The sequence below is a fragment of the Marmota monax genome, unplaced genomic scaffold, assembly GCF_021218885.2.
Source record: "Marmota monax isolate L192 unplaced genomic scaffold, Marmota_monax_Labrador192_F-V1.1 WCK01_AAM20220418_F8-fsc00079, whole genome shotgun sequence".
NCBI lineage: Eukaryota > Metazoa > Chordata > Mammalia > Rodentia > Sciuridae > Marmota > Marmota monax.
Window position 1 is genome coordinate 3,507,181 of NW_026694099.1, and position 14,108 is coordinate 3,521,288.

Here is a 14,108-nt window from a genome sequence, read left to right on the forward strand (position 1 = left end):
TGTGGCTTTAATTCTCCCTTTTTTTCCCCAAAATTTCTCACATTGGTAATGCATCATTGTAAGCTTGAGTTGTTTACCCATGACTCTTTCTAACCACACAGTATCTTTTGAATATTTTTGTGTTTCAGGGGGTTTGTTTTACTGATTCTAGACATTTATTTCGTACAGGTCCAGGATTATGATCTCTCAACTGCATTCAGCATCTAATCATACAGTCTCTCTGCTTTGGCTAGAATTCAGGCCTGCACTGGATATGCTGGGATAGCAGAATGCTTCCCCATTGTCACCCAGTATTTGCCCTGCCAACTCCAGAGTCTCCTGACTTCTAGTAGGCACTAGATGATGTGAGGTGGTGGTGTGAACATCCCTTTCAGGACCATATTTCAGGGGACTCACCAACACTTCATTCTAATAGACTTATTGATGCTGAGTGGGGTATACATTTTCACTGGTATTTTAACCAGGACTAAAATGGTTGTCAGATCTTAGTGATACCTTATTTCTTACTACTGTATCTTTCTTATACTATGCTTTATCATTAGTTAGGCCTTCAGTATTGGTTGAAAGGAATTTTCCAGTTTTATTTTTTTCATCTGAAATAATTAGATATGTTTAACTCTACTTTTATTTTTGGGAAGACATACATGATTCTTTCCATAGTAACTGGCTGTACACAAATCTGGAAATGTTCCTCTATATTTATTTTAAGGATGTCCTGATGAGTTCATTCAGGAATTCACCTTCTAATCAGATGCAATCTCCTTAGACCCAAACCTATGACATCTACTGTGTTTTTTTTTTTTTTTTTTTCTCCTTTGAGCTAAAACTCCAGTCATCCTTTGGAATTAGGGATAAATGGAATGTCTGTTCTTCCAAGGTTTTAATTTTCATGCCCAGGTCTCTGAGTTTTTAGGAGTTTGCCTAGGTCTTTTCTGAAAGTGTTAATTCATTTCCATGTTGGATTACATACCAAATCAATTGAAAATATTTTGGAAAACCCTTTGTTACATATCAGCTTCATGAGTATATCAACTTAGCAAACAATCTTATTACTCAAAACTTCATTTTGTTTATCTTTGGTTTTTTTATGACCACTATAACTCCATTCCTACTAAGCCTATTAGTGGTTTTCAGAATTCACATTCTTCTGAGCTCTTCTATGACCCACAAGCATGTGATGGGGGATATATTCCCCTTTGCCCTGAGCCTGGTCAGGGTGCAGAATATGACAGCCCCCATCCAGCAGGAAGGCTCTGGATCATGTAGCCCAGGGGAGGTTTAGCTGAAAGACTCATCTCATAGAGAAACTGAATTAAAAATCAGGGGAGATCATCAGACATATATTTAGCCTGAAAAGGATGGGCAAAGCAGGGAAACCAGATCAGATGGGAGTGAGAAGGCTAATAGAAGAGGATGGGGACAATTATCTGAGCCCAGCAGTGGTCATTATCAGGAATGTTCTGGCCCCTGAGATGAAGGCTGGATGTAGCTGTGGATCTGCTGAACTAGTCAAGGCACCCATCATGTGGCTCCTCTGCTACTGTTTTTGTTTGTTTGTTTGTTTTTCTTCCTTCCTGTGTTCACCTTGTTCAACTCTGTATTTCCATGATTTACATCTACTTCTTCACTGCGGGGCCATGAAAGAGAGACACTTGAAGGAAACCTTAATATTTTTATTCTTTCCAAAAATTTTTTCTGCTTAATCCTGAACAGATCCTTAAAGAGCTTTGTCTGCACTGCTCATGGGAGTCCACCCTCTGGCTCCCTAGCTTCACCCACAGCCTCGGTCAGGAATCACTTGCCTGAATGCATCTCACACTCATTCTTATCTTCTAAAGCTGTTATTAGTTCCCATTTCAGACTTTGATTCACCCCTCGGACCTCAGTACTCTTTCCTTTGCTTGATTAAGATTTTGTTTTTCTCCAATGTCACTGCTTGCAGCAGTAAACCACTTCCCTGGTCAGCCCAGCCGGAGACTCCATTGGCACAGCTCCCATCATCTCTGTACCCAGGGAACTCTCTTGATCCCTCCAAGTGGATCCCAGCCACCTCACTTCAACTGAGACACTTGTCACTGGTTTGTATCCATAGGGGTATGGAGAGGGATTCTTCAGAGAGATCAGCTATAGTATTTACCACTCTCATGGCAGCTGTTTGCCTCTGGCATTATGATAAACAGTGCCCCTCTGCAGGGTACTGGGAGTGACTCCTTGTGCTTCATACCTTTGGGTTCTCTGGTGGAATTATTGTTCTTTATGGCTTTCCCTGCTGGATCTCTTAACATAACTTCAGAAAACTGTTGGTATAGTATAATTCTCCCATATTCCTACTCTCATAAAAAGTTAGCTTTAGTTTTTTTTTTCTTCTTTATAATGTTTCTCAATTCCTTTCTCCATTATACAGGGGCAATTTAGGGGGACACATTTCAGCAAATTACTACAATTATCTTTAGCCTACTGGTGCATTTGAGCAAGCCCTACCTTGTCTTCTATCAGCTCACAGTACAAAAAAAAAAAACCTGAATAATCTTGGAAATACATAGATAATTCACAATCTTTCTTTTCCCTCTAAGAGTTTTTTTTTCCAACTCATTTCCCACCTTAATGGTTAATAAGAAGCAAAAAGAATGACATGAATTTTATTCTAGTGTTCTTCTCATCTGTAAGTGTTGATAGAGAACGAGAACGATGTGTGGATTTATTTAAGAGAATTTCCTGAGTGTGTACTCCATATGAAGCACAGGGCTAAGGACTGGTTTAGATTAAAAACAGTGCCCTATTTCCAGGAATTTATGACCTAGTCAGGGATGGGAACCTACACACATTATAACACAACATAAATACACAGAGAACAATATTTTAAGTGCTGCGAGGACATAGGATGAATATTTAAAGTTACTTGAGGGAAGAAGAGGGTTAGGCTTCCAAAGCTTCCAAGAGAGGTGATGATGCCTGAGCCGAGTCATTTAAGGATTAGGAGGGATTTTCTAGTCACAGAAGGAAAGTTCCTTTCAGGCCAAGGGTGCTGCATTCACAAGGTCATGGAAGCCAGAGAGACAGAACACCAGGCTGTGCTTGCAGAGCATTCAGTCAGTCTGAAGCATGGAGATGCTGCTTAGGAGAGAGGGTGGGAGGGGAGGCTGGAGATGGGCTGGGCATGGCTTCCTGTGCCTTCCTAAGGGATCTGAGCGATGGCGGAAGGTGCTAGAAAGCCTTTGATGGAACTTAGCAGAAGCCCATTATGATATTCATGCATTTGAAAATACTTTTGGCTCCCATGTGGCTGATGGTTTAGAATGGAGATAGGCTAGAAGTGGGAATTTGATTATTAAATTAATGCAGGAAAGACTTATAAGGGCCCAAACAAGGCAGTAACAATAAAAACTGAAAGAAAATATCTGAGGCATATTGACCATCTTTAAGCATCCAGAGGAGAGTAAGATGAGGGTGGTACTCACAGACACTCCTGGGTACAGGTAATCTTGTGTTTGCTGACCTAGCTGATGGTTATGATATGATTGTCTTAAACTTACTTATTAAACTGTGCATTTGTTTTATGTAAATATCTTTCCTACCACAGATGTTTAAATAACTACACACATATGTTTGCCAGACACAGTGGCACACACCTGTAATCCCAGAGTTTAGGAGGCTAAAGTTAAGAGTATTACAAGTTCAAAGCCAGCCTCAGCAACTTACTAAGGCCCTGTCTCAAAAAACAAAAACAATAAAACCAGGCTGAGTATATGACTCAATGGTTAAGTACACCTGAGTTCAATCCCCAGTACCCCCCAAAAAAACCCCAAAACAAAATGACAACAACAACAAAAACCAAAGAACCACATAGACAGACAGACAGACAGACACACACACACACACACACACAATACACGAGGGAGAAGATTATGGGGATAAATTGACAGGATTTGAGCTCTATTCTGCTTTTTTTTTTTTTTTTTTTTTTTTTGCAGGGGATGGAAATGGAGAAATATGGAACAATTGGTACATTCATCTTTTTTTGTTTCAATAACTGGATAAACTTCATAATAAGGAAGAAAGTATAATTAAAAAAATAGTTGGCACTTATTGAACAGTTTCTATGTCCCGAGTAATTAGAATACTACTACAGTGGAACAGATCTTATAAAGCATATCTTACAAATGGGAAAATGGAGGCATGGGAAGGGTGAGCCTCTTTTTGAGGATCATACAATAGATGACTAAACTGGGATTTGAACCTGTGTGTGTATGTATGTGTGTGTGTGTATCTCCAGAACTTTGATGCTGAACCATCATCCTCTTTTTGTCCCCAGTAGATGGGTCTGAATGAGAAAGAGATAGTGAGTTCTGTTTAGGACCTGGTGGATTTCCAGAAGGTAGTTGTTATATGGTTGGAAGGTCAAGCGTGGGGTCTGATTAGGAGGCATATATGTAGGGAAGGAGACAGATACACAACCAGGGATCCACTGAACTATCCAAAGCACGACCCTTCATGCTCCTGAGTGAGTTTCCTGTCTTTTGTTGCTCCACAAGGAAAGATGAAATCGTGACCTTCATCAGAGCCAGGTTGAGCTGCCAGTGCCTGTTTCTTAGCCTAACCCATCTTATCACTATGCTGCTGTGACAGGAGAGGGTTAAGTTTGCTCCACTTTCTCTTTTCCTTATGATAATTCTCTTCATGAGAACACATTAATCTTGTGCTATTTTCTGTTTTCATTACAATCTTTGTCACACAAGTGGAGCATCAGAATGTTAATGCCTCATATCTTCTGTGAAGGATAGTAGAATTCTCCACTGCTTTGACCTTTCCAATGTTCTGCATTTCGATTGGGTCTGGAAGTTGATGATTAATGATAATTACAATAATTACACCAAGGGACTCGAAATATAAATTACCAAATGTTCAAAGGAAGCCACTTGAAACCTTTAATAGAATCTTGAACAATCTCTGTCCAAATGTTCTCACTTCCTCCTCCCGCATCTCCATCAGACATTCCTCGGTGAGTAGGTTGGGAAAGATTCAGCCTAGGTTGCAGCCAGAAGAATAAAAGAGCTGTGATTTGTGAGTCATGTTTTAGTTATATGAAGGGGGAAAAAAAGAAATCAATTTTTAAATCAATAGAATGGTCCTTTGCCCAAACAGCTTTGCTTAACAAAGAGTGAGCATTCCATAAAACAAGACTTCGCTTTCGATTCAGATCATTAACTACGATTCCCATTAGGCGGGAGGTGCCACGGGGAAAGGGGATATTTACTTGTCTCCTCTGCTCTGGTTTCTTGGCTTTAATTTTTCCAGTGGGCAAGGGTTAGCATTCTATGCAGGTTTTGTACCTTTGCCCACAGAATATTCCCAGACTGAGCACTGGCACTAGGACAAGCATATTCTCTCTGAGCCTTTGCAATGGACAAGACACAGATTTCCTGTTTTGTTTTGTCTTTTAATAAGAAATAGTATGAGGCACTGGAATGAGGGATTTTATTTGAGTCCCCTCATTATTTTGTTCTCATTACAGTAAATTATATATTACATTGTGATTACCAGTGCAGTTTATCTCTATCCAGAAGTAAGTTTGGAGAAGTTGCCATGAGGCCAGGCTTCCAAAGAGAAGAATTTTTGAAAAGAAGACATATGATAGCGGGTTGATACGGAGCAGAGTTTTATATGAACATAGAATATAAATAATCACACCTTGCTGCAATTTTAACACTTGCATATAGGTAGTGTGCTTACTTCTAACTGTGTCTATGCTATGGTATACACTAGTTGTAACTAGCCTTAGCCATACTCTAACATTTGGAAATCTACTTATGGAGGATTTGTGGGGAGTAGAAGGGTACTCATGGAGAGCCTCATGGTATAATTCTCCAGACATACTGAAGGCACTATGAACTTCCACTAAGACCAGAATTGGCAAAACTGAGTGCCACATGTGAGAGCCCTTCTAAAAACAAAGTGTAGATTCTTGACTTTTGCCTTTAATGAGAATCATTAAGAAGTATTCAGCCCAGGGAAGAGTCTTGAGGGAGTCCTTGTCCAGTAGACAGTGATTCTTCATCTTGCTTCTGCTCTGGGATCAGCAGGAGCCTAGAAGCACTATCAGGATTCTCAGTGGCACACCTCACCAGTGGCTCTGAGGAGTCTCAAGTCTGGGTAGGCTGACTCCTACTTCAGGACACTGATGGTTGTGGTCCTTTGGAATATGTTTCCTTTTCCCAAAATATTCTATTGGATCCAGGAGATTCTTAATCGATCAGTCTGGAGCATAACTTCTAGATAATATCCAGTACTACCTAACTCTTCAGTGTTAGGAGTGAGTGTGTGTGTGTGTGTGTGTGTGTGTGTGTGTGTGTGTTGCATGCATTTCTACTCATCTTAACCTTTTCCCCTTCCAGAAATCTCACACTGCTTTTTTGGCCTATGTTGCATGGTAGAGGATATGGTTATGGGATAGGGAATTTAATCCATGGTCTTAATTGGAACATGACCAATAGAGAGGTAAGTTTTACCAATGTTGTTGCCATTTGTCCTGTACTTCATTCTGATAACAGAAACAGAGCCTTAGAAAGACAAACTTGAACTCAGCCTGAATGCCTGACCAGTGAATGGATTGCTCTAGAAGTATTTGTAAGTTCCTCTCTTTAAATGGAGCTGTTTTTTTTTTTTTTTTTTTTTTTTTTTGATATCAGTATATCAGTAGAGATATTCAGTGCTTGTAAACATGAACTGAAGAAAATGTAAACTGTGACATTTGATCTTGTAACCTGGGCAGTTTCCACTATATTAAATTGCATTCTGATTATTTGGAAACCACAATGCTTCTGATCAGCTACTGAGGTCATGCTTGTGGGTCAAGTATCTCATTACACTTGTATTTTCTTCCAAATGGATTTTTACCTTTATTTTATTCTGCTGCTTGTTTTTCTGGCCTATTATTGCAGCCTATTATTGCAGACTTAAAAATAACTCCTATTCCCACTCCCAGAAGCTAAAAGAAACATTTCTAGAAAAAAAAATAAGTGGATCTAATGAAAAAGTTAATATACTAGCTTTCCCTTTTATATGAATGTGTGTGTGTGTGTGTGTTTTGAGAGAGAAGAGAGTTGGTTAATATTAATCTACACTGAGGAACTCAGTGTTTGAAGGCAGATTCTTGCGTTTCCTAACAGAATAAAGAGAATGAGGATCTCTATTCACAAGAGAAGTGGCAGTTCCAGGAGGAATATATGACAATACTGGGCAATATGCAAGGTGCCAATGCAAATGTCACAAGCTGTCTGCTGTTTGGGGGCTGCCAAGTTAGTTTGTAAAGCTATGCAACTTACAAGGTTCTTTAACTGCTTTCCTTACCCTTGATTTTTATAGTCAGTTATTTCAGTCCCTGCCTCCATGCCTTTTAGTAATACTGGTCAATTTATATGTGTCAAGTAGGAAGTACTGTACATAGATTTAGATTCAAAATTTTAAAACATAGTCATTTGCCCCTCACATATTTGTTGAGCCTGGTGGGGCCTTATGCTGGATGTTAGAAGACCCCCCTCAGCAACTTTAAGGCATTTCATGAGGAAAGGCACACAAGAATCATGAACAGGAATTTAAAAGCCCTCAGTGGGAGGGAGCCCCAGAGAAATCACTCACCTCTTCTTTTGTGACTATGTTGTTTGCTAGACTCTGACCTACTGTGGCATTTGGATTCTCACAATGTATTTGAGACTCTTGCTTCTGGATTCATTTATATGTTTTTATCTAGACCCATTCTGTTTCCTGACTCTATATTCCAACCACCCCAGCTTCAAACCTTCCCTTCCCTCTCTTCTCCTTGATGTGTGAAATGGATATTCCTGGGGGTGGTGGTGGTGTCACTAGGTCCAGGATCTTAAGGAACTGTGGACTTGATGCTTTCATCATGCAACAGATTAGCTAGTATTTAAAAGAGGGAGAAGCAGCAAGTCTGAATGTTCTTGGCTTATCCAAAGTCCTATCCATTTGGATACAACAGAAAGATTAAGTGGTTCTTTTTTACCAAAGAGTCAGTGCTGATAGTGCTTGGGCTTGACCACACTCCATTGCCGGGCATAAACCAAGTTAAATGGGGCAAGAGAAGAACTAGTTTCTAATACGGACTTTCTGCAACTCTGCTTTTATTCTGTCTTGCTCATGTCCTGCAGGGTGTGATAATCACTTGCTCATTGACTAGAATGAGTTGGAAGCTCTTGTAATCAATTAAGGTCATGAGGATTCCATTTGTGTTTCCAGGCAGCACCTCAGGAAGATAGCCTACCATCATGAAATAGTTAAATTCTACTGTCCAGATGGTCCATTTAAAACAACCATAAACCCATTCTTTGTGTGTCCTGGTCTTAGTGCACTAATTTATCAGCCATTTTCAAATGATCACTATATGTCAATACTAGTGTCATATTTATATATATGATGTACACATTCACCAATGTTGTAGCATTTAAAGTTTAAAGAAGCTATGCCATGTGCACCTTTTGTGTAACAATAGCAGTTAATGGACCCATAATATATATGAAATCATCAACATCACACCCGGATCCTCCAGACCTGCTTTCAATACAGTGAAATCCCTTCGGGATCCGGGTTCTTTCTCCTGCTCTCCATAGGTTGTAAATATATCCTTGACTTTCCAGATTTATATACATTTTCTCACTTATGGGCTTCTGATAGCTTACTTCTTCCAAGGCATTCCTTAGGAAAAACATTCACTTTGTGATTCCTCCAAAGGCTGAAAACTTAAAACATTGAGCAAACTAAAAAGTCAGAGCAAAAGCCCCTCGTACTGTTGATCATTAATCACTGGCTGGAAGTGTGTGTCAGAACTCTGTGCTGCTCTGATTTCGCTCTTGTGCCCTCCGGGCAAAAACCTCCGCCTTATTTGTGTCTTCTGGAGCACCCAGTATACTGCCGGAGTTCCATAAATAATTAATTTCCCCAATAATAATGGGAAGCAGAAGCTTCCAAGAGCTTCCTTTCCCCTGTACTGTGAAACTGGTGCTATGGTATTTTGACTATCAAAACAATGATTAAGCAGCTTTGGCACACTTTATGTTTGGGCTAAATGCGATTTTGCTAATGCACCATTTCATTCCGCCCTCCCCCAACACTCGTATTTTAATGATTTCTAATTAATATTGTAATATTTCTTGAATAATTCATGTTTTTAAACAAGAAAGGCTGGCATAAATTTATGTCAATCTGTTTGTGTATTGCAGTGCTGTGCATAACAAACAAACACAGTCTGCTTCCCTTGGAGACTGGGGAAGGGGCTACAGAGAAGCATCCAGAATATGGGTCTGGGATACACATCCTCTCCAGAAGAGAAAGGCCACCCAGGTTGCCCTTTCCAGTTCCCAGGTGGACACCTTTGTCTTTGCTACCACCTTTATCATTTCCACTTTTCTCCTGACAGGTGCCCAAGGCCCTCATGCTGTCCTAGATTACCCCGAACCCCTCTCCTTACTAGCCAGCTGTTCCCTGAGCTGAATCTTCTCACCCCACCCCAGTCCCAAAGCAAACCCGTATTTTATCCTCTTAAACATTGCTCAGGGATAGGTGCAAACTATAATTTGATCATCTAGTCAGAGCTAAGTGGATAACAATTGGGGGTGGGTTTATTCATTTAGTCAACAAATATTTAATGAGCACCTGCTGTTGCCTGGAACCATGCAGAGCCTGAGGGCACAAGGACAGTCCTTTATTATAGAATCTTAGCCAAGTAACACAATTGCTCCTTTACTGGAGCTCCTGAGGAGTCCAACTGGGGTTCTTCACAGGCTGGAGGGGGATTTCTTTTAAGGAAAGCAGACTTTTAAGTTTCCCTCTGGACAGCTGTTGATTCTCCCTTTCTAAAAGTTTGAGCTGCAGTCCTAGTATGGTAGAAAGCCAATATAGGTTTTAACATTTTAAAAAATCCTTTTTTTAGGAAAAATTAATTCAGGGACTAGAGGAAAGGTTTCAGAATAAACAGTTGGCCCAGTCTGGACCTTCCTCCTAACTCCACATGGTAATGGTCTCCTTTGTTTGGGACTAAATTCATGTTCTGTTAAATTAAACATAAAATTATACCAGATCCCCTGAAGCAGGGATTCTTTTTCATAGAGCATTTTCTCTTCCTCTCAGGTTAGGAAGCCTGCTGCTTTTAGGGAAACTGTTAACTTGTGGTATCTGTTGTCAAGTGACTTCCAATTCTACTTCCCCCTCCTTCCTTGGGGCTGGAGAAAAGACTTTAATATCTATCATTTCTGTCTGCATTAAGGCACTACTAATGCTGTGCTGACCCTGCTGCTGGGGCCATTACTGTGTGTCACTGTTAATTAGTAGCCATTGGAATACCCAAGCTGGTGACATGGTTCACTGAGATGGATGTGGTTGTTTTGATTGCATTGCTATTGCTGGGCTAACTATCATCTGTACTAATGATTTCCAAGTAGGTAGCAAAAGGGTAGGAGGGAAATGACTTAATTTGATTTTTTTTTCCCTCTACCATCTCTAAGAGCAATTTTAGTTGTGAAAATACTCTGGAGGCAACAGCTCCTGAATTCGTTGCAGTCTTTGGAAAGACAGATTGTTATTAACTGACCATAAAGAGATAGGGAGTGTTGGTGATTATGTATACAATATAATCTTCCCAGAACAGAGATAACATACCTGCCCTCTGATGGACTGCAAATGGCCTCTGTGGACATAGTCATCCTATAGGGCTGTGGCTGGTCCTAATGACACTGAAAAATGGAAAGTAGAGTTGAAAGTAAATACAAAGTAGTGGGAGTATGTGGCTAGTAGCAAAAGGAGAAATTTGGCTTGTCTCTGCCCAAAGGGTATAGGAAGGCTTAGAGAGAGAGATGATGAAATTTTCATGACGGAAGCTGAAACTCAGAAAGTTTTCAGAATGTGCACTTTCCTTCACTTCTGTTCCAGTGTCTGCATGTTGCTTGGGTATAATGGTGCTGCATCTCACATCACCTTTGCTCTGTTTCCTGACCCCAATGGCTTAATCCATGTGGATTAAGGATAGACAGCTGCCTGGAACTAGAATTGAACCAGAAACTCACATGTCTCTAGACTGGGTCATACTTTCACCACCAAGGGGCAATTTTAACACATGCCCCATCAGTGTGTTTTCTATCTATCCTCAGATATTTAATTCAGGGATTCTTCCAAACTTCTGTCTGTCCTCAGATTCTGTCCTGTCACCTCCTCTCTCACTTCCTGCATTTTGCTATCTGGGAAGGAAGAATATTCTCAGGTTCTGCACAACTATTTAGAAGCCTCTTACCTTGTATCCCTCTTCTATCTGTTCTTGACTATGCTGCCTCCAGGGTTTGGGAATGAGGTTTACCTCCTCTGGGCTCTGTTCCTTTGGCTATTTCTACTTCTCCTGGGTCCTCAGCCTTGCCAGCTTCACTGACCTTAGCTCTCAAGTCCTTCCCATTGCAAAGAAAAATCCTAAGTTTATCTCACATTTTCCTTGAACTAAAAACCTACATTTTCCTTTGTCTTCATGGGACAGTTTCTTGAAAGAAACCATCTCTAACAAATATCTCCTCTTCTCCCTTTACATTTGTTCCCAAACTGATAGAGGGGTGCTTCAGCCTGTATCTGTGTCGCACCCCTAAACTGCTCAGAGAAGACCACAGAATACCGCCTTGTGGCCAAACTAGTCAGCAATGTTCCATTCTCACCTTCTCTAGCTTTGCACATAGTTGGCCACTCACTTCCAGTCTACTGAGATTCTTTCCTTCTTTGGTTTTCATGGGATCTTTCTCTTTCTCTCTCTGTGTCTGTCTACCCACCCCCCCACTTCTCTCCCTAGACATTATCTTACACCTCTGATGAGCCTTTCCCAGTCTTTCATTGGGGGGTGTTTATTCTCCACGTACCAGTTAGATGGTAGAGTTGACTTTGTTCTTTTTCCCTCCTTTCAAAGTCTTTGGCTCAGGGACTTTTAGCATTTTTCTAAAAGCAAACATAAGACTTCTGCATTGGGACCTCAAAATTTCTCCAACTAAGTATATTCAGAACCCAAGCAATCACCCTTTACTGTGACCCTAAAATCTGATCTCCCTCTATATCCCCAGCCCAGGGGCTGACAACCATCTTCCCCATAGGCCATACAGAAACCCAGTCCTTTCTTACCTCCCACCTTCCTTCATCCCACCCAGCATGTCACTTAAGTCCTTTAGGCTCTGAATTTCATTGTTAGCCTCATGGTTGTGGTTCTATTTTGCATCCTCATCATTTAAAAATACTTTTTCTAACTTCAATGTCATGTTCCTACTCAGAATTCTCAAATTCTTTCCATTTTCTCACAAGATAAATTCCTTTTGGTCCTTTCTGCTTCTCCAACTTCATTGCCCACCATTCCTCCTCCCCCATCATAGGCTCCACCAAGGTACCAGAAGTTCCTAGACTGCCCCACACGTCCTCTCCACTTATATGTTCCTTTTCCGGCTAGCTCCCAGGCTTCCATATCATAGCTAAAAAGCTATCACATTCAAATTCCATGATCCAACATGAAAGGTTGAAGTTCCTTCCCGTGTTGTTTGCTTCATAACCCAGGGTTATTGTGTTTTGTTTTGCACATCTTTCTACTAACTGGACTCTTAGAAAGTTGAGGGAATAAATCTTTCTTTGTTCTATGCGTAACATCTGCTTACTGCCCAACACAGTATAAATGCTAAATAAATTTTTATTCAAGTTACATAACTATTCTGCCCCTTGCTCAAGGTTATTCTGTTTTCTTCTGCACCAGATTCACATTCTATTCAAGTGGCAAAGCAACCTACGGTTGTAGATGTAGGTTGTAGTTGTGTCCTTGTAACTTAAAAGGTACATTACCTGGGATAAAATCTTTGATCTTTATGGTCCTCAGATAGGGGCTAGCAGAGATCAAGGGGTTTAAATTGTTTTCTGAGGAGACCAGAGCTTCTTGAAGGCAAGGAGGAGGATGAGGATGAGGGACTCTGACTTCCTTATTTCTTTGTTTCAAAGAGCAGTTCCACTTTCATCAGTTTTATATATTGTGATTCTATGTAGAATTTTCTTTAAACCAAAGATTCCACTACGAAAATATAATTTGGAAACCACTTCACAGGGTTATCTCTAATTCTTTTCTAGCTGCAAAAGTGTCTGTGGTTCTGTGAGCTGCATAGTAATACTGGCCTGACAAAGCTCTCTCCCAGCAGCACAGTGGGAAGGCATTGCATAACCTTGGTATAAACATTCAGTTTTACACTTTCTACACCAAAGACAGAGGGAAAGGGGATGTTGGGGGAGCAAAGAGGAGGAAAGGGGGAGTGAGGAGGTCAGTGGAAGGGAGGGCACAGAGAATGAAAAGGCAGATTGACTTTAGGTAAAGATTCCATTGCTCTTCACTCTCATCAAAACCCTGGAGACAGCATGCATAGAAAAGTGCAGGGTAGCTGGGATCCTGGAACCTACATTTCCAGAAGCTTTCCAGAGAGTGGGTACCTCACAGTGCTGAGTGTAAGTTTAGGATTCAAAGGCACACATTTTGTCAGGCAACACAGACACCCAAATGAAAGCCTGAAACTTTGTGTTTAATCAAAGAAATAAGGGTTCAGTTGCAAAGGCAGAGGACAAATGGCATTGGGCTTCTAAAGACACTGATGGTCTTTAAAATGATGTTGTACGTACTGTACTTTATGTGCAATTTAAGAGGTGTTCAATTTTCCTCGTAGAACTGTACATAACATACAACTCCATTTTATGATGTGTCTGAAGGTCTGGAGTTCTGTGGTTTTTCTGTATTTTCATGAATCACCATTAAAGCTTTCCTCTTCAGGAGCTGCTGTACAGATAAACTATACAGTATTTATTCAGATGGTATAACAGTGATTAGTATAAACAATGTGGACTGTGTCGGAATCTATGGAGAAGGTGCATAAATACCAGGACCAAGCAAAGACTGCAGACAGTACTCATGGTGTCAGCTCTGATTTACATCATCACATTTAAATGCAAGGAGGAATGTTGACTCCAAAGAAAATCAAATACATTGAAACAAAGCTCTTTGCATTTTTAGAGGCCCAGACAAAACAAGCCTGAAATCTACACCCTGTTTAAAT

At 40.5% G+C, this 14,108-nt stretch overlaps 1 long non-coding RNA gene across 1 annotated transcript in view; it reads left to right on the forward strand.

Moving 5' to 3' along the window:
* The first annotated feature begins 4,917 nt into the window (after positions 1-4,917).
* Positions 4,918-14,108, forward strand: part of LOC124107198 (uncharacterized) — a 54,178-nt gene continuing 44,987 nt past the window's right edge. The window contains exons 1-2 of the long non-coding RNA XR_006856317.1: positions 4,918-4,999; positions 6,393-6,495. This is a non-coding gene — a long non-coding RNA (uncharacterized LOC124107198). The remainder of the gene's footprint in view (positions 5,000-6,392; positions 6,496-14,108) is intronic.